Genomic DNA, 21,163 nt, shown 5'->3' with positions numbered 1-21,163 from the left:
TGAGCTCAGCATTGCACACTTGGGCGTGCTAGGGAGAAAGCAATACCATATCCTGCCTTTTCCAGAGGTGTCATTTTTAGTGTCCACTTGAGTCTGACCTCTTCTAGTCCATAGTACCTCCCCACTTGTTGCTTTCCAACTCTTGGCCTCTTCAGTCTCCCGCCTTGTCCATGTCTTGGATATTCCTTCACCTTGTCCTCATTCCTGGCCTGCCTCTGGGCATTATAGTGACGTAGAAACCCAGTTGGGTCAAGGGCTAGGCATCCTCAAGCCACTGGAGATCAGGGTGGTCATCACTAAATATAGTAAAAAAGTGGAAGTTAGAACTTCTGAGATGGTTAAAGGGATGGATGGTGTAAAAAAGGTCCCTGTGTTTTCATAAAAGAAGAGGAAAAAAGGACACAAAATGAAACAAACCAACCAGATAAAAGCTGCTTCTAGAGTCTGAGGTGGAACCAAAACATCACTGGAGAACTGGGGATGAAATGGTTAAAAAAGCCCCCAAAAAGTCTACAGACTTAGTGATCTTGGTGAGAATAGCAAATAAACAGCAAACAGCTAAATGAAGTACAGCATTACGGTTGTTACTGCATAATGCAGAAAATTAGTCATACCCTCAGCTTATAGCTTCAAGTGAGTGACAGACGTGGGTGTCACATCATCACAGCATGAGCTTTCTTGGGGACACCTGCAATACCTGTCTCAGCGTGGCTAGAGAAAGGGGTCAGAACAGATTATTTAATGCCTCGAGTTTGAGAAATCACAAATAGAATTGAGCGTCCTAATTTTATTCCCTTCTTCCAGAAGATGGCAAAAGTTAGCTGGACTTAACACACACAGATGGAGAAAAACGTTTCAGGACCGTTTGTGCTACACTCCAGTTTCAGGTCACCACTTGTTTAATGCTCTGATTGCATTAACCTGATGGAAGGGTTGGCCCCAAACCCACTGAGATAAGCGGTTGTTTGGAGTATCAGCCGCCGTACCTCCAGTTTGGCAGCACTGCGGCGCTGAGGGTGAGGTGCCACACTGCAGGCAGCGGAAGGAGCTCCTCGGCTGCAGCGTGACTGTGCTCTAGGAGCCACACAAGTCCCAGCTTAGGTCACGCACTTCCCTTTGTCGGGAGGGAAATTGTCAGTGACATCTCCATGGAGATTGCAGCCAGAAATGCAGGTGTGAGAAGTTTAAATTTTGTACACAAAAATATGAGAGACATTAATTGCAGTATTTATCAGTACTCATAGTATTGCAGACCTTCTGCTGAGGAAAAGTCCCTTGAGACTCGCCCCTTGAGTACCAAAGAGGTTAGTTCCTACTATTATAGCATATATTTTGGCTAGGAGAGAGTGGAGAACTTGCATTTACAGAGGAACCTTGACTAAAAAAAGGAAAGAATATATAAGAAAATGCATAGAAAGAAACATCAGATTAAGTACAGATTTGGCAACAAGGAATTTTTTTCCAGCTCAGCAAGGAACTCTAGAAAAAGGAAAGGAATACTACTAATAAAATCAGAAGAGACACAGAATAAGCTTTTCTTTCTCATACAGTTAGTTTATTTTGTTCCTATATTTGGCTGCTCTGGCAGTTTATAATTTCAACATTAGGAAAATTTGAGAGTATTTGAGTAAAGTGATATGTTGAAGTCAAGAGGCTTCCTGCCAGCAGAGAAGGAGAACTGAGGACTGCTTGTTTAAAGGATGCTTCTGAGGTGGTTCAGCTTAACCTGGTGCTTATCCCATGGTGAAGTTCTAATTTGATTCCAAACAAATTTGTCCTCACAGTTTTTTCAGCCTAAGGGTTTTGACAGCTGCTGTGGCTGAGCGGTCAACAGTCAGGGCAGATTTGTGCCCGTGCCCTTGGAAGGGAAGGGAGCAATGGGCCAATTTAGAGGATGTTACAGATACCCTTGCAAAAGCCAACCTGACAGCAACCCGTGCTAACAACCCAGCAGTCCATGACAGCTATTCCCCTTCTTAAATCTCCTCTAAGAGGAGGAAGGCTGCGTTCCTAATTGGCAGAAAGCTCCACTGTCTTCTTAGAAACCTCGCAGCAGGGCAGGACCAGAGGTGGTGTGAGGACATGCGAACTCCCACCTGAGCTGCCTTTGTATTGAGTTTTGGTTTTGGACAAGATGCTGCCATTTGAACACACATTTTCTCCTTTGGACAGTGTACAACATATCAGCCATATGGCTTAAGATCCACAGTAAGGTAGTGATTGTATCTTCTGTTATGAGAAAACGTTCATGTCACAGTTGACTTCTTCGAGGTCATATCCTTATTATTCAAGCCGACTGGGAAATTTCAACAAAGCGATTCCCTGGCCCTCCACTCCCTGAGGAAATGCAAATTTATCAGAACAAAAACTTGATTTTTTTCCTTTTGAAGACTCCTAATATGTCAAAATATTCTGTTTCCCATCCAGAAGGAGGGAATCTTGTTATCTCAGAATTTTTGGCTGAGTTGGATTTTCTGGGTAATACAAATGTGCAGAAGGAATATTGCCAAGTGGCTGTTTCTAGCAACACGAGAAACAATACCAACCATGGGGAATGACCCTGCATTGCTCTCATTTGAATGACTCAGCAATACTAATTGTCAAGAACCGATTCTGATCGGGTTAGCAGAGCCTTGCAACTGCTGCTGAGTTAGTTCAATCCCACCGGCTGCGTCACCGATGGTTTCCCTAGCTGTGAGGCAGAGGAAGCAGTGAGACAATAGCTACAGCGGTAGGAAGCTTTCTAGCCTCACCCCTGCTTCCTCCCGGCAGCAGGGGTATTTATTACCTGCTTGTCTGCTGCTCTGCTGGGTTCACCTTCCTACCTATAATCGCTCTGCTCAGGCAGCTCTTGTTTGGATAGAGGGAGTCACGTTCAAAATCCTGCAGAAATGACATTGTTCTCAAGGTATGTATTTGCCAGTGCACTGTTGCAAGCTCTGAAGAAGCTGTGGCAGCATTAACAGCTTTACTGCTGCCAGATGAAAGGAGGAGAGTATTCAGATCTAATAAATCCACAGACATTAAAGCAGTTTCTGCCTTCTCTGTAATATTGCACATCAACAGGAATGTGGTAAAGTGCTTTTTTGTACTGTTTGGCATCTGACATTTCAGCACATTTAGTAAGTGTGCATTAGGAGAGTGGAATGTTGCTATATTTGTACTTGCAGATTTGGAATGAGAATAAAATCTGGAGAGATCCAATGTGCCCATAGAATGTTTTCCAGAGGGGCTGAGTGAAGCTTGAGCTGTCTTGAAACTTCAGGCTGCAAATACAGGGAGACGAGGCATGTATCGGTTTTGAAGTGGAACTGAAAACCATTGAAACTTGTAGCTGCTTAATAATTGTGGGATCACAGATACTGTTGTAAAATACTGAAATGTATTTGATATTTGCAGTTACTCTTAAAACATGTTGTTCGTTTGTCTTGTCTCCTAGGATATTGGTAATGACCTGTCTAGTCACTTCAGAAAGGAGACGTTGCCATTGCAAGTGCTATATTTAGGGAAGATGGGCTTTTACTGCTGAGACCTGGTGGGGTCTCACTGAAGCCATGGTACTGTCCATTGGTATAATCTCTCTCCATGTTCCTATCAACCGTTTTGTGTTAGATCCCTTCTTGTCCGTTAGCAGGTCTCTGGAGTCAGCACGAGCCAGCAAAGCTCCTCTCATGTTGTGTCAGGACCCTGAGGGCACTAATAGGCCCTAATTAGCCTGAACGTCCTCACATGGGGCCTCTACCCACACCCCAGCCCAGGGCAGGGAGCCCCTTTCAGCTCAGTCTTCAGTCCTGATCTGAGCTACATGGCAAGAGTGCTCATCTCCAACTCAGCCATAGTCATAACTGTGTCTGGTCATGAACCCTGTTGATCTGGACCCCAAGACACAGGCTGATGTCACAGCCTGGCCTTAGACCTGCCTTGTCTCTATGGACCTGCCTTAGAAACCTGAAGGGGATAGGCACATTGACAGAGGGATGAGGAACCAGCAGCCTTGGCTGCATTTTGACATGGAAGACAGGCCTTGGGAGATGAACCTAATGTTTAACTCTCCCATTCTTGTGAAGAGAAAGTGAGTTCTGTCTGGAGGTGAAGGAATCCTTCTGCATAAGGTGCAGAAACTCCTTGGTACATTTGTGCAGGGAGGGTCAGTGTATCCTAGAAGGTAGAGGTGAATTGCAGAGGCAAAAATGGTAGAGTTTCCATCTGTTTTCCCCTGTTTTCCAGTACTTCTCCTCATTTAGCTTGTTTGAGTGTTGTCTTTCCTTTCTAGGTCCCCTTCTCTGCGCCTGCCTAGACTCTGCTTTGTCTTTTTTTAAGAGCAACATCAGCTTTCAGGTCTCCTTTTTATTTTCAGTCACCTGTGCTCTGCTAGTAATGTTCTTTGTTTCCAGCAGGGGCTGCTAAGGCTGCCTTTACAGTTAATCGGGTTCCAAGGAGGCACAAGGGCATACTGCTTTCTCTCCTTCCAAAAGGCTCTTAGACTTTTCCCTTTGATGGGAGAGGCTGAATTGAGCATATTAGACAAGGCCACAACTCCCAGGGGCTTTCCATTGCAATTCAGCCACTTCCCAGACTACCCTGCCCCACGGCCAAGATGCAGGAGGACGTGTCCCTTCCCTCCTGAGGTCCAGTCCCATCCTCCTTCACCTCCTCCTCCCACTGAGCTACAGAGGCGAACTGGGGCAGCGCCGCACAGGGACTGCGGCCAGCCTGGCCTCCCCCCCGGGCTGTTAGCTTAAAGGCAGGTGGAAGGAGATTGGGCCAGGAAAGGCTGTAGCACATGTAGGTGAAAACAGACACAGAGGGAAAGGCTTTGGACATTGCTGGAGCCTGGATATTGTAAAAACATCCAATATGTCTCTCTTTTTTTAAGGAGCAGATGGGTAGATACACCATGTTTTATGGCAACAGAAACTTGTTTTCTACCCTAGACATGAGAAATTCCTTTTTTAGAAGAGTTGGAGATCTGGCACTGAGCACTGGATTGCAGCTTGCAGACTGAGAAAAGGGCCAGCTAGCCAGAGCACAGAGGCTCGGGCTGTTATTGACTACCCAGCAGAGAGTGGTCGCCCAGCAGCTGCATCCTGCAGTGCCTCTGCGTTTGCACCGTTTGGGTTTTACAGCTGTTTGTCTGAAGGCATGCAGGCAGGGGGCTGTGACAGCGGGACCTGGGGAAAGAGCGAAACCGCTTGTCTTTGCCCCTGCTGTAGTCAGCTGCGTGGGAGCCTTTGCTCCGGGGCGTTGAGCTGTTGGACACAGCGCAAAGCCGGGGCCCTCTCAGGCAGTACTTTACCACGTCGATGTTTCTATGAGTAAAGGAGAATTTTTGACGGACATCTTCTCTGTGCTGATGAACGTTTGCCTAAGGCTGTCCTGAAAAATCATTCTGCTTCCATATTGAGTATCTGTCTTGGGCTGAGCATGCTTTCCGTGGTGCTCTACTGTTGTTTTGCCATTTAGGCTGCTTTGGAGTATTTTATTTCAGTAAGCAATTCCATATTAAGTCTTCTGTGTGTTGGCTGAGCAGAGGAATGAGAAGCTCCGTACCCTCAGTTATCCAAGCCGTTCTCTGTTCTGCTTATGAAATAGTGACTCTCTGAATCAATGGACTTCGGGGAAGTCTCCTCTGCAACCAGCAAACGCCAGCGCTGTGTTACGGAGCGGGGCGGCACCGGGCGGGCGCGGCGGGAGGCGCCGGGCAGAGGCCCCGCGGGCTGCCGCAATACACCCTCCTGGCCGCCAGAGGGCGCCCCCGGCCGCCTCCCGCACGGGGAGGGCGTGGAGCCGCAGCTCGAGGCCGCCGGCTGCCCGCGCGGCCCCGCACGGCACGGCGCGGCCCCGCACCGCACCCCCTAGGCCCGCACCTCACGGCCCCGCACGGCAGGGCACGGCACGGCTCCGCACCCCCTAGGCCCGCACCTCACGGCCCCGCACGGCACGGCACGGTCCCGCACCGCACCCCCTAGGCCCGCACCTCACGGCCCCGCACGGCACGGCGCGGCCCCGCACCGCACCCCCTAGGCCCGCACCTCACGGCCCCGCACGGCACGGCACGGCACGGCTCCGCACCCCCTAGGCCCGCACCTCACGGCCCCGCACGGCACGGCACGGCACGGCACGGCTCCGCACCCCCTATGCCCGCACCTCACGGCCCCGCACGGCACGGCACGGCCCCGCACCGCACCCCCTATGCCCGCACCTCACGGCCCCGCACCGCACAGCACGGCCCCGCACCGCACCCCCTATGCCCGCACCTCACGGCCCCGCACGGCACGGCGCGGCCCCGCACCGCACCCCCTAGGCCCGCACCTCACGGCCCCGCACGGCCCCGCACGGCACGGCACGGCACGGCACGGCACGGCACGGCACGGCTCCGCACCCCCTAGGCCCGCACCTCACGGCCCCGCACCGCACGGCAGGGAGACCCCGCCACCGCCTGTCCCTCTCCCCGTCCCGCACCCGACCCTCCCTGCCTCCTCCTGCTGCGGGAGCCAGGGGAAATGGTGGCTTTGTTGATGCCCCTGGTAAAAAAATAAAAACCACAACCAAACAACAACAAAAAAAATCACAGAAATTAATATTCAGGACTTTAGACTTAACGTGGATTGCTACAGTGTCTGATCCTGATTCTACTTGGAGCTGCTGGACAATAAAAATACTCTGAATCTTAACATTTCAAGAGGTCAGCAGGCCAGCGTGGCGTTACTGTGCGTTACGCATGAGCCAAAGCTGCAGGCGAAGTCCTGAGGGCATTGCTGCCGACTTCAATGGAGCTGAAATTTCAGCTAGATCTTTTGCTGAAGAGAAGTCAAGTGTTCACACACAGCGCTTGTGGATTACTGCCTCTTGGGCATGTGGCGCTCTATTTGCCCACTGTTGAGGTCCTTAGGCCTTCTGGCATGGTCTCCAAGGGGGTTCAAAGGACCATTTACAAACGCCTAATTGCATGTTTACTACTCTTGCCCCAAGTGGAATAGGGCTGCTTTATAAATATATGTCCAACCCTTTTTGACTACAGAAGAGTCTCAGCTCAATTTAAATCTTGTGGGAATGAGTTCCATAGGTTAATTATGTGTTGTATGGAAAGGGGTTTTATAATTTAAAATGTTGCCCTTCAAATCGTATTGAAGTCATCTTGTTCTTGTATTATTAAAAGGGGATAACCAGTCAGTTCAGAGCTGACAACAGGGACTTAAACAATATGTGTTAGTGTCAAAACATGTTAAGCATAAACAGGTTACTATCCACTCCCATTAATGTCCAGACTGTCTCTAGACTCAACTTAAATTCCTGTGTGAAAAAGTATTTCCTTTCCTCACATTTGAGTTTTCCACCCATTCCATTTCCTTGCATATCCCTGTGTTCAAACACCAAGACGTGAAAGAGCTTAGCTCCTATCTCCTGTTTCAATCCTATTAATTCCAGGGTGTGCTTATATCAAGTCTTCTCTTATTTACTACTTCTCTGTCCTGAAAAGTCCTAGTCTTTTGATCTTAATTTGATTTTCCCCAGGCCCTGTATCGTCAGCTTCTTTGTGGAGAGGAAGTAACCAACAGCTTGAGGTTTGGTGTTTTACCCTGCAGCAGGGAGAGCTGTAATTGCCGTTTCTTCCTAGAGCCTTTTAGCATGGCTCTTGACTTTTGCCATAAGCTGAAAGAATAGCTGTACAATTTCACACAATCACAGCTGTACAGGGCCCACGTATCTCAGGTTCCTACAAAGATATTTTATTTTTTCGCTGTCCTGTACTTCAAGCATCTAGATACGTTGTTGCCTTCTTTGACCATGAAGGTTTTCCTAAGCTGTTTGCAGTAATACCCAGCTCTATTTTGTATTAGCACCATTAAGTGTGAGCAGCACTGTCTGAAAACAACCGTGCCAACAACCATGCCTTATTACTTAACTGAAGTACAATTATCTGTTAAAAAGCCCAGACTGGGCTAGCCTTTCTTTTACCCCCTGTAACTGAAATTTGGCTTGAAGTGTTTCTAACTACAGCCAGCAAATCGAGACAGAATCCAATCCCTCAGCAGTATCTCATTCACCCATTATCCAACGATGTCTCCAATGATTTATTTGATGACTGTTGCTTGGCCATGTACGAGATGGGGTGAGCAGTGGAAATGATACTCATTAGCACTGGTGAAAAAGCAGACTGAAGTATTGCTGAACGATTTGGAGCGTGTGTCAGAGATGACTGTATATTGGAGATTGAAATGTGTGTTTCTCAAAGGATTAGGAGGGGATGTCAAAATATGTGTATCTTTAAACAAGCTGGCATCCAGATTCTGTTACCCTTATTTAAGGTTATCCAAACAGGCCAACTCTCAGACATTACTGAATTTTGCTTATGTAATGACTGGGGGTTTTTTTCCTCTTCAGATTTTGTCCAGAGAAAGCAGGGAGCAGCTATCAGTGAGCTTCCAGTAGTGTGCCGAGTAGAGGGTATGGCCAGCACATATGAAAATAAGATAGCATTACTCATTATAAGAAGTGGCAAATTCTGGCCTGTAGATAGCACCGCTATTTTTCCACTTATACAGAGCATTGGTCATATGCCAATAGAAAAAGCTGCCAACTACAACATTTTAAGAAAGGAAATACTGTTTGAAGCATGGCAATAAATATTTTCCTTCCCTTAAAATATTTGCTGAACGTATATAAAGAAGACTCAGAAGAAATGTCTGGTGAGGTTTATAATTTTGTAATCATATGGATGGATTTATTAACATTTCTCACGGTTTGTTCTTTAATAGATGAGCATTGTAATTAATACTATTCAGTTAAAACCAGTAATTAAACACTGAAAACAATAGGTAATATAATGCAGTTGGGTAAATCCATCAAAAAGGCAATAGTATAACATTAAAATGCCAACACCATGAGATCTTTGTTGGTTTAAAATTCCTTTGCTATTCTGCCACTTTCTTTGTTTCTTTACGCTACTGATTTTTCTTGTAACTGTAAACATCAGATGACCACTGGCAATGAATATGCAGCCGTGCTGCCTCCCAGGATGTGTGGTTGCAGCCTCTAAGCCCAGTGTTACGGCAGCAGCCAGGATCCACGTGGCTGATTGTTTTGCAGATATAATGGTGGTGTATTTATGTATCTCTGAACTTGTTTTTCAGGATCTGTGGCTGCCTGCGTATCATGAAGCTCGCTGCTTAACAGAAATGAAGCACTTGTCAGGCAGAAGCAATGCGTCAGTGCAAAATGGAACTCGCAAGACTAAAGTTTACACAAGGCAACAACAAAATCTACTGTGCCATTCTGTTAGGCAACAAAGGTAATTTGTTATGCAACATAATGAGGACTTGTGTGTGATAGGCGGCAGTGGCTCTCTGTTACAGGGCCTTGACATCAACAAGCACATGCAGCGCGTAGATATAAGAGAATTGCTCTACATGGCAGAGAATTCAAAAGCTTTGTTGTTATTACAGGGGTTTTTTTCCAACTTAAAAATCACAGAATAAACAAACACACTGGGACCAGTCCTGCAGTCCTTTATGGTCTGGATAGGACCTTCATCGTTTCCTTTTGGGTTGGTCTGTGTCTCAGACTTGACCGTCAGCCTAGGGGCCACAAGGTCAGGGCTCACAAGTGTCATGCATTTCATGTGGCTCTGACACATTTGGCAGGTCTCCTGCCAGCCCACAGAATGACAAGGGGAGAGCAAGTGTAGGGGGAGAAGTAAGATACACTCATCATACTGTTTACTGCTGCCCAGAAGTCCATGATATCTAATCCCACATGCTCCGCTGCTGCTGTTAACATATACACTTCTAAAAGCCAGTTATCCTTCCTGTAGGGAGGCAGTGGTTGTTCACCTATTTTGCAGCTAAACTGCCAGCAAGTGGGCTGCCTACAGAGCTGGGAATAGAGCCATGGCTTCTAAAACAGCAAGGTTCATCTGCTTTGCCATATCACCTTTCAAAACAAATCTACCTGCTGGTGTGATTTGGCCTCTTGTTTATGATGGCTTAGGCTGCTCTCTTTCTCCAGAGCTGGGGCTAGACCCAAAGATCTTGTTTGCTGACATTCCAGTGCTGTCTCACAAACGCTTCTGTAGCTCACTGCCAGGTATGTGTTCTCCTGGCCCACACGGAATGTTTCCCTTGTTGCTGATCTGAAAGAGAGAATCTGGGAGCAATCTCTTCTTGAGTGATGCAAGGGACAATCTGAGCTCAAGCTTCACTGATAAATTAATGCAAGAGAAATAAGGAATCAAGATTGTGCCACATGGCGTGTCGAATAGAGGACTAAGATGAAGTTGTGTTGGTGACCCTTGTCCTGGCAATCTGTGGGGTTGGTTCTGTTTCTTCAGTGTGCGTGTAACGTTGTACCTTACATGTGATATTCTGGAACAGTCATAATCAAGCAAACAGTTTTATTCCCTGACTGCTGGGTTAATGCTTGTTTTTTGCCTCAAACCACAGTCAAGCCTGGTTGGCCCTATGACATTAGGGGATGCTGCTCCTATAGAAAAGTTGAAGACCTCCATTCCCTTGTATACTGCGCCTTAAGCATCACTGTCAGTGGCAAGACGTGGGAGTTGTTCTGACTGTGCCAGTGACTCAGCAAGGGCCTGATCTGCTTACTCCTACTCAAACAGGAGCCCAACTACTTAGCACAGTTACGGCAGCAGTACAGCTAAAGGTAAACCACTGAGTTAGCTACTACCTTGGTCAAGCTACTTTACCTGTCGACTTGGGTTACATGGGACATACATCACTATGAACTTGCTTTCCAGTGCTTGAGGATTTAACTGAACAGGCTAAAATACCTAAAGAAAAGCTGTGAAACAAAAGCTGCTTTAGTGAGCTATGGTGTAATGTTGGGCATAACACTCAGGCCAAGGTTTTCAAACTAAGATTCAATTGAGAAAAAATTTCATTTTGGTGCCAAACAGGCACCCATACTTCATTTCTAGAGATGCCAGGCACCTGCCATTCAGCAGCAGCTTCCTCACGTTATGAGGCAGATGGGGTTGTCTGGCCCTGTTTTTCTGGTGTACTTTTTAAAGTCTCTTGAACAATAGTGATTTAGTCCTGATGGAGATGTTTTAGAGGCCACCATGATAAAAATACTTCATGATAGTACTGTTTTTTTTTTTTTATTTAAGCAAGGTTAATGTAATTACAAACCAAAGTAATTAAATTAAGCCCAACCAAATGAATATTGCATCATAAGAAGCAAAAAGATTCCATACCATGAGGATAACCAACCCTGCCTTTCATGCCGAAGATGCTATCTGGCATTTGGCATAGATACTGTATACGTAATTAAAGCCATCCTTAATGTGTAATGCTGTTATTACAGCCCTTGCTATTTTGTAGCAGTTGGTAGACCTTGTAACGAACAAGTGTAAAAATATCCCAGGGACTCTAGAAAGCATTACAGACACTTTGCAGACAATGACTGTCTTAAAGTAAACCCCACAAGCATCCTTGTGTTTTCACAGGAAACATCTTGTTAGCATCCATCAGTATGAATGCCATTTTGCATCAAGAAAATGCTGATCATGGAACAGTCTGGGCACTGCACACAGGAAGCTCACGGGTGAGTAAGCCGGCTGGCTCTTTCTCCAGTGCAAGTGCAGTGTGTTTTCAAATTCACAGTGCTGCTTGGCTGAGCCTCAGGGTCATGAAGAGGTGAGCTGCTGCACTAGACAGCCCCGTGTGAGCTGCCCTCCCAGAGGTACCGCGCTTGGCTGCCTGGCGCGGCAGAATTGTGCAGTGGTAGGTGATCCCGTGTCAGACGTGCCGGAGGGTTGTCTTTCCGCTTGAATGCAGCTACTTGCGAATGTTCTGCTGCTTCGTTCCTCTGCAGCCCTGCTTTCAGGACTGTTTCAAGGTCAAGGCTGTTATTGGGGCTGTGAGCGCAGTGCTTCCTCTCAGACTGAGAGGTCTGTGGTACAGGGGTATTATTTACAATACACTTGTGCAGTACCTAGTGCACTGAAATGTTACTTTCCTCAGCACTTGCAACCTGCCTAGGAGCCACACAGTTCATGTGCCTTTTGTGTATGTGTCAGCCCTGCTCCCTGTTGCCCTCTCAGGTCTCTGAGTGGGCAGCTGGGCTACCCTAGCCTTGGGGCTCTCACCCCAGGTACTCTTTGTGGGGAGCAGCTGGAGTGATTCATGCTGGGGATTGCAGCTTCTGGGCTTCCTTCAGCCAGCCCTTCCCTCTCGCATAGGCAGCAAGCGAGCACCCACTCTCCAGCTGTGTCAGCACCCAGAAACACTTTTGGCAAACGTACCCATCCCCAAAGTCTCTCTGTCAGCACCTCCTTCTCCCTCTTTTATTCCTTCATCTCCTGCCCCTGTGGCAGAGGATGTCCCACAGCTTCCTCAGCCCTTCTTGTCCTGTTCTGGGGAGTTGTGTATTCCCTTTCCAGCACTACCTGAATCAGGCGCAGCAAGATGAAGGAACAGCTCAGTAATGTTTAGCTGAATAAAGTATCACACTTAGAACTGCACAGAACTCACACCGCTTCCATCAGCAGCTTACCAGAATATGAATGAGTAGGATTGTTCAAAAACCAAGTTAAGAAGTATTTTCACATGTAAGTGTTTGGACTGACATTTGCTTTGGTGGCAGATAAGACGTGTGGAGTCATGTATTTCAGGCCTCTACTTTACCATCTTCAAGGCATTGTATTAGTGTCAGGCTAATCTGCATTGAGATGGTGGAATTTGCTCCTTGGCGGGAAGCTTGCCGTCTGATTGCTCTCTGTGTGGAAGTTTTTTGTGAAAATGGTCTGTCTTCAAAGACAGTGTTGTGCCCAAACTGCACTTAGATAAGCCTTTTCAAAATCCAGGAAATGTGTCCCTAGCAGGATTTGATTTTAATGATTAGAAGAACCACAAATTAATAGATATTCCTTTAATCTGCTTGCAACAGGCAGGGCACCAGGTGAATGTCAGAGACAGGATCAGTGGGACTGTCAAGGACTGACAGGTGACCAGCCAATTTTAGTCAACCACATTGGTAGTTTTTATATTGTAATCTAAACTGAGTTTCAAAGCAGGTGTGTTAGAAGTATTTACTAAGTGCTAGGGCTCAGTAAGTGCTGTTAGTATGATGAAACTTGGAACGAGGCACTTCAAAAGTCGTAACAGGTCGAGTATCTAATGAAAAATTAAAGAATGAAATTAGCGGGAACAAGAAGAGTTCCCACCAGAGCAATAACCTGGTCCCTGAAAGCAGCCAGCAGCCTCCACGGAGGCAGTTAGTGTCATCTCTTCTCACAGCTGCTTGTGTCTTCTCCCGACACTGCGGCTTGGCTTAGGTTTGGTTTTGTTTGTTGTCAGCACAGGCTGAATTGAATATGGACTGAGTAAAACCAGTCAAAATCTCAGGATCTGCCTCTGAGAGAGTTTTAGCCATGTTTTCAGAAGTGGTCATGCACATTTTTGACAGCAAATGGCGCTCAGCTGGTAGTCAGTCATCTCATAGCCTAGTCTTACTTTCATACTTCTTAGCTATAGAGCAACAAACTCTCAGAAATCTGCTGCATTCATGATACGCAAAGATCACTTACTGAAAGGGAAAAGTTTGGGAGTAACGTACCAGTTTCCCCCCACGTTTCGCTACACAGGATTTGTGACTACCAGAAGGGACTGCAGACCGAGTGTGCCCTGGAGAGCAGCAGGCAGCTCTATTCTCAGCCTGCTGCATCCTTCCCTCTGCTTGGCCTACTCTTTTTTTTAGAGGTTTTTCGAGAGCTTTTTTAGAGAAAAAGGCTCACAGTTTACTCTTAATGCTTCCTACAGGGCTGCTCACTACCTGGGGATTGCTCCTGTGCTGCTGCTTTATGTGAACAGTCGGGTTTGGCTGCCGCCTTCTCTTCCCACAGTGAAAGCAACACGCTGAGTGCTCCCGCTTGCCATTCACACGGTTACTCTGTGCCAGGGGAGTTACTCTACCAGCTCTCTGTGGTATTGCCAGACACTGCTCTTAGCACATCTTTTGCTCTGTGTGTGTATGTGAGGGGGATGTTTTCTGGTTTGGGGTTTTCTTGTAAGATTCCAGATCTTTAAAGTTATGTTAATAAAAGAAAATGTCAACCTTAAAAAACAAAACTACCCAAATCCCAATTATAGTCCTTATAAAAAAAAGTAAACAATTTAAATTACTAATATATCATAAAATATGTTTGCCCTAAAGGTTGCTTGAAAAATAAAGCTTAGAAATGAGATGGGGCTGTAACATAATAGTTCAGTCAGAAAATAACTGATAATTAATATGACAAAGTCATACTTTTAATTTGCTGATTTTTAAATGCTAAGTATTGGCAGTATTATCTCTTTAATGGCTAAATTCAACAGTACGATACCGCTTTTTCCTCCAAATAGTTATAACAATATGTAAACAGTATGTTTAATACTGTCACTTGGTTGGAATCGGGCAAGCATAGACAAGCAAAAAATATGGAACAACACAAAGCCAATTCCTTGCAGACTTCACCAGACCATCAGGACATTCTCACCGCTTATCAGAAAAATATGTAAATAGCTCCTGGCTCCATTACTCAGAGAGTGAGGCAAGATTTTTTTCTGTAAGTCTTCTTTCAGGAAACCACCCTCCTCAAGGTGTGTAATGAGAGAGGACAGTAAAAAGAAAAGGCAAGAAGAATAAAAGGCAGCACTAGATAGTGACAAGAATACAAAAGATCCTGGGAAGTGGTGAGGGAGAGGCATGGATTGTCAGGATCTGAAGAATGCTAAATACACTGATAGTGACAACTAGGTGAGATGAAACTGTGGTCAGGACTATGTAAGTTAGGCCGGGCAGACGAGCTGTCTGCAGGCTGAAAAATCCAGCTATGCTAGTGAACATCCAAAAAAAGATTTATTCACAGCAAGGGCAAGAAACTGAGCAAGTCAGACTTGTCTCTGCAGTACCGTAGTGCTTATTTTTAACCTTTCAGGCGATGCTTAGGTGCCACAGCTGTGTTCAGTACATGGGGAACAGCCTTACTTGGAGAGCATCATCTGCGCAGGGACAGCTGATGGAGGGTGGAAGAAGTGAAGTATTAGCCATGCTTTGTGGGAGGAAATCAGGAGTTTGGGTTAAAGAACTGTCTCAGGGACACTCAGTAGAGAACTAGAGCCAGCAGCACCTTTGCTGGTTGTTCTCTGGGATTTTTAAGTTGACACATTAGCTTCCCTGGCATAGGTGGAATTGCTCTGGTTCGTACTGGGTGTCAAAAGCAACTAGAGTCCTTTCAAAGCATGGTTTAACCTACAGATGCCATAAAAGCTGCTGGTAAAGTGCTGTCAAAAGTCAGTCACGGAGACCGATACCTCACGCAAAATCTGTCAATTCTAATGCAGACGTAAACTCAAAAGCACCAGCAGTCTCTGAGACTTACTGGTGGAAAACATTTCACAAGGTCCTGATTGAAACTTTTTCTCCTAGTTGTTCCTTCTCAACTGCTTATAGAGTTTTTATCACATCTGCAGTTGATTTATACAGGTGTTAGGATAGGTGCCTGAATTTAGATTTTCAAACGACCACTTCCAGATACAGAAGTGAGTCCTGTCTCTTCCGTGCTGACAGAAACCAACAGGATATATTCTTTTTTCTTTAGGAAGGCAGTTGTAGAGGAGAAGTCACAAGTACATTGGGAAGGGAAGCAAAAAGCTCTGTTTTAGCCCAGATTAGTTCACTTTCCCCATTTGTCTGGTGGGAAAGAAGCTTGCAACAGTGGAAGGGAGGGGGTGACGCGGAGAGCACAACGAGTGGGCAAGGGAAGGTGATGTCTTCTTGTGGTGTGGGTTTGTGCCAGGTAAAATTTTGACTGAACTCTGGCTTTATTCTTTCTATGGCTCCAGGTGCAAGCTGCATGTAGAGTGCACCGAAGCCCTTCTCCCTGTGGAAGGGTGATGTCCCAGTAGGGCAATGTAACTGGTAGGTGGGGATGTTTGTTCAAGGGCAGGGGGGCTGGCGCCCTGCAAGAAATGGCACAGAAGCTACTGCTAGTTGTTATTTTGTTCTCTGTCAGTGAGGAGGGAGGGCTTTGGCCAATCCAGGGGATGGGGGAGGGAAGAGCTCTGGTGCTGCAGATCTGCAAAGCAAACCCATGAGCCTGGAAAAGGAAGTTCCAGGTGGAGGCAGCTTTGGGTTCCTTTGTTCCATGGCATTGGCTTTCCTGCCCTGTTCAGTCTCCTGTTTGTGACCAGCACAGCTGTAGGAGAGGGTTTGGAATTGCTGTTGTTCATTGCAAGGTATTGCCCATACCAAGCATTAAAAGGATGTCAGGCTTCAAAAATATAACGTTGCTGCATTTTTAGTGTATTTTTCAACTTTGTATGTTTGAAAATTCTCATTAAACCTTCCTCCAAGTACTAAAATTTACAAGACACCATTATGCCAAGTTCTTCTACTGATGAACACCATTCTTGCTCCTTATGACAGCCAATAAAACAGCAATACAAGGTTCAGCTTGCCCTGTGGGACATCCCAATCCTCCTCCAAGGGCATTTTTTAGATTCAGGCTTTTCTTGGAAAGCCACATTTGACTTTGGTCCTCATGATTGAGGCTACCCTTTCTGTGGGGGCTGCCTACTGCCCTACTCTCAGCTCTAACAGTTGCCTCACGTCTCCCAGCAGACACCCCCCACTCTTCCCACCAAATACAGCCTGCAGTGGCAGACCTTTGTGCTCTACCACCACGCTGCCAAATGCGATGACTGGATTTGCACATCTGTTAACATTACACCTGAAGTTACAGGGTTTGTCTTCTTAAAAACCCTCTCCCAAGCGGTGGCCCAAAACCTGGTGGCTGTGTTGCTGGTGAAGATTGGCCCAAGATGCTACTGAAGTGCAGAGGAGAGTGCTTTGGGTGAAGGTGTTCTGATGACTGGCTGGAGGTTAGCAAAGTGTCCGTATCAGCTGTGAGTAGCTGGTTGCTGCTGGTGCCTGAAAAATGTGCAGCCGTACTGTGCTGGCTCTGGCAGGCCGGAGTGTCCCCTGACCTTGCAGGGTGGTGCCTGCGGGACGGTGTGTGTCAGCTCGAGGGGCTGCCAAGGGGGTCCTGTGGGAATTCTGCAGTGGGCAGAGGCCTGTGGTGTGCGTGACGGTTTACGGGAAGACAGGCACTGTGGATGGACAGCTAGATGCCTCACCATGAGATCTGGCTGGGAGGGAGGAGGTGTGAGGTGGCAAGGGTGCAGTGTCCTTGGCTGGCCGTGGCAGACTTGGGCCCTGCATCCCCATCGGTGTCATGTATTACCTGGTCCTTTCCAGCCGGTACCTCTGGGGGACTAGAGGCTGACGTTCAATGAACCAGATTTTGTTGCTCATACTTACCTTTCCTGAAGGAAGGAGACAAATGGGGAGAGAGCGAGGAATAGCTAAGTAGCATTAGCATGACTCAGTATTTCACTACCAAGTGCAAAGTCACGCTGAAAAAAGTCACGTGCATGAACTTTGGGCGCTGGCCTGCTCTCCCGCCCAGGGCGAAGGTACCTTGCCCTCCTGGGCACCTGCAGGGCTGTGCACGGCGGCGGCCGGTGGGCAGGGCCTCGCTGGGCTCCCTGCTGGCCCCAGGCGCTGCAGGCAGGCAGCGGCGCCTCAGGGAAGCGGCAATGCCGGGGAGAAGCCCGCGACTGGCCGAAGCCCTTGGGCGGATCAGGGTGCCGGGAGCCCCGATGCAGCCGGGGACACCCAGCGCCACGTAACCTTCAGGTGCACATGTGCCTTTGCTCCGGGGCCGAGCCGGCCCGGCCCGGCCCGAGGAGGAGGAGGGTCAGCCCGTGGGCGGAGCGGGGCAGGCTGGGCTGGGCGGCCGGGCAGCCTGTGCCGGGGCCAGCCTGCGGGAGACGGGGTCCCCGCCAGCACCGCCGGGTAGGATAGCGAGCCTTCTTTCTTCTTTATTTCACCTTTTACCTTCCCCCCGGCCCCTCCCCGGGACTGGGAGCCCCGGGGCGGCCGCTCGGCCGGGCTGCGAGTGCCGGGGCGCGGCTTTTCCTTCCCGACTGGGCTCTGGCCGCCGGCGGGGCGGGGGGGGCTCGAACGGCAGCTGCTGAGCGCCCCTCGGCAGGGATCGCTGCGACCCTGAGGAGAAGCCCGGGAGGGACCCGGGCAGCCCGGTCCTCTGCCCTGGCAGCGCTCGGCCGGGCATCGGCTCCTGCGGCGGGAGAGCTGAGCTCCTCCCTGCCCGGACTGACTAACAGCCGGCTCCTTCCTGGCTCCTGCCTGCGTGGACTCTGGTGTGGTCCCCTCCCCTTCGCTGGCGCTGGGGCTTTTCCATTTTGTGAGAAGCTCCTGTGTCCCGCTTTAGTGGATGCTGGTTGAGCCGCTTCCCAGCCCTTGGCGGTGGGGCATCCCCCGGAGGTAAAACCTCCCCTCCCTAGAGGTGCTTGTGGGGCCTCTTCCCATTTTCGGGTGGGGGGGGGCGAGAGAAGAGGGGTTGAGATTGAAAGAGATCAGCTGCTGCTGCATCAAAAATAGGAAAAAAAGGGGAAGAAGGAAAAAAAAATGATCAAAACCGCCAAGGAGGTGTGACTACAGAGGCTAGTTTACCAGAAAGCAATGGGAACAGGGCCTCCAGCAGGGAAACTTTCAAACCCCGGGAAGGTCTGGCAGCTGCTGGGAGTGGAGAAGTGTGGCTGGCAGCGTGTCTGAGGCTAACGCCTCCGGCCTGCCAGCATGTGCCAAACTGTTTAGCGTGTTAATGGGAAGAATTCACCAATTAAACAACATTTCATCTTTTCTTCCTTAACTGTTTTCCACGTGTTCTGTCCTGGACGGTAAACTAAATTTTTGCCTGTCTTCTGTAGCAAGGTGCTTTCCTTAGCTGGAATTAATCACCTTTTTCTGTTCCAATTCAGCTGCTCACTTGGAGCACTGAGACAATCAGTGTCTCATTGTATGAGCTGGTCTCAGAATTATCAGCAAGTTTGTCCCTCAGATTGGATTCTTGGTAGAGCAGAGGTATTTTCAGTTTCAGGCTATTGTATTTTACTAACAATTGTAACATGTGGGAGGTTACTTGAGTCAATGACCTGTTAAAGCATGAGCAGACTGGGAGGGTCTGCGAAGAGTGGAGCCTTGATTGCATGTGCATATGTGCACTGGCATTTAATTCTTGCAGACATTACATCCTGTAAGAGCTCAGAACACTACTGAGGCACTATGGGCTATCCATTGCCCTCGGACCAGAATTGATATTAAAAGTTTGAATGTGATATTCCAGTAATAGTTCTTGTCCATTAAACACAAAGATCAGTGAGTTAATCTTTGACGTAGTCAGGGTGATGCACAACATTCCCTGATGAGCTTAGACCCTTTTGGCAATAAGCGCGGACAGGTACTGGAGCTGAGATGCCTGAGGAGGAACTGCTTGCAATTCCCAAGCATGGGAAGAGTCTGGCAGTGCTGGGTTACGGCTTCTAGTGTTGGGGCCTCCTGTATCCTGCTGTAATTGGCTCCATATTTAGCAATGGCAGCTTCAAGGGTCCCCAGAAATCACGAGGAACAGAGCTGGTCACCAAATATATTATTTTTGCAGAAAATTTTAAAGTGAAGCATATTACTTTTGCCAACATTTGCCGTATATTTTTTTTAAGTTTTGAATACTTTTGATTGACAGCTTTGACTCAACTGCAGACTGGCTTTGCTGGCTGGGCTGCATCTCCCCAGTTGTGTCATCATCTCCCCTTTGGGTGATCTCACACCACCTCGTGGGAGCTGTGCTCTTGCGGGTGCGTCCAGGGCGTCTGAACCACAGCTCCAGTGAGGCACCACTTCAAAAACAAGCTTTTGCCGAAAACCAACAGTTAGTAGCTCTTATGTTTTTAGAAATAAAATACTAGACAGAGGCAGCGCTTTTAGCAGAAAGCTTTTTCTCTCCCTGGAGAAAGCCACAATTTTCAGTAGAAAAACATTGTGAAGGGAGTGTTTTGAGCAGCCACGGGCAGCAGTTATTAAGATCCAATAATAATGGAAGGATGAGAAATGAATGCAGTCGATCTTGTCCGTTTCTTGCCTTGACAGCATCCATGAGTGAAACGCTGACTGCCACGTAATCCCGGTGTGGCACTTTCTTCCCTAAGAGTAGGTGGCCTGTATAAATCTTTATGCTTCGTTCCAAAAGCCTGTGTGGTGTATGTGGCAATACTAGTCCCTTTCATTCCGTGGTGGATTTTGTACTGTTTATACGCTAGTTGCCTAGTTCCTAGGCTAACAGAGCAGTGAGTAGCCAGGTTTATTTTCCATGCTTTTGAGGTATGTATGAAAGTTTTTAGGACCTGTGAGTTCTGCTGGAATGCTGTGTGCTGTACCAAGTGCTGTTTTCAAGGAAAAATGTCATGAGCAGGTTCTAAACTTTATGACCGTGGATGCCGTGTTCCAAATAGTGGATCTTATTTTCTTCCTTTCATAATATTTCTCTAACTTGGTGGTGAATTTTAGCAAATCTTCTGGCCTGTCCTGCAGTAATCACATTTAAGTCTGTCAAACAGTGTGGCTGGGAAACTTCCTCTGCAGCATCTGGGTATGAGCAGTGCTGGAAACAGGATCCTTGCAAAAATGAACCTTGTCTCTGAACCATTGTGGCTTTTCTGATGAGATCAGTTTGCCACCTGGATCTCTCTGGGGTGTGACTTTATTTTAGATATATTGTAAATATATAAACAACCTTCTGACCTTCCTCACTTCCATCTTTTGCTTTATTCTCCGTTTCCTTCTCTTCCTCTTCATCCTCTCTCACAGTCCTGTGTCCTTGTAGATGTTCCTTATTGCTGGCTTGAGGCATGTTACCAATTGACCATTGTTTCACAGCTGCTTCAGACAAGAGGAGGAAAGAGCTTTTGCGGCCAGACGGATAGCCTTCAGGATTTAACGAGCACCCCCTAAATATCCCAATCAGCTAAGCTCTGATTTTTTTTTTTTGAAGGCATCACAGCACCCTGGTTCTCACCCTCTGAATCCTGAGCAGAGCTCAGTGTCAGAACCCCTGCATGTATACATCAAATCAGCTTCTCCGTTTCATGAAGAGAATGGACTTTAACAGAGCATTTTGAACAGTAAGACCAGAATTCCCCAGTGACACTGTGACCCAGGAATTCAATTACCCTCAACAGGGTAATGCTGTGAGAGAGAGGTATATTATTATTTTTCATGGAAGTTTTTCATATATAAGGAATTT

At 47.5% G+C, this 21,163-nt stretch overlaps 1 protein-coding gene across 4 annotated transcripts in view; it reads left to right on the top strand.

Moving 5' to 3' along the window:
- The first annotated feature begins 17,770 nt into the window (after positions 1-17,770).
- The window catches only part of PIK3CB (phosphatidylinositol-4,5-bisphosphate 3-kinase catalytic subunit beta), a 105,515-nt gene continuing 102,122 nt past the window's right edge, over positions 17,771-21,163 (top strand). For 3 of the 4 annotated variants that reach the window (XM_064457331.1, XM_064457325.1, XM_064457327.1), the window contains exon 1: positions 17,771-17,859. The gene's annotated coding sequence lies outside the window, so the exon portion shown is untranslated. Of the gene's footprint in view, positions 17,860-20,912; positions 21,119-21,163 lie in introns of those variants that run through there. The other variant, XM_064457326.1, reaches the window with a different exon arrangement.

This window comes from Phalacrocorax carbo, chromosome 7 (genome assembly GCF_963921805.1).
Source record: "Phalacrocorax carbo chromosome 7, bPhaCar2.1, whole genome shotgun sequence".
NCBI classification, from domain to species: domain Eukaryota; kingdom Metazoa; phylum Chordata; class Aves; order Suliformes; family Phalacrocoracidae; genus Phalacrocorax; species Phalacrocorax carbo.
This window is presented reverse-complemented; position numbering and strand designations above follow the sequence as displayed.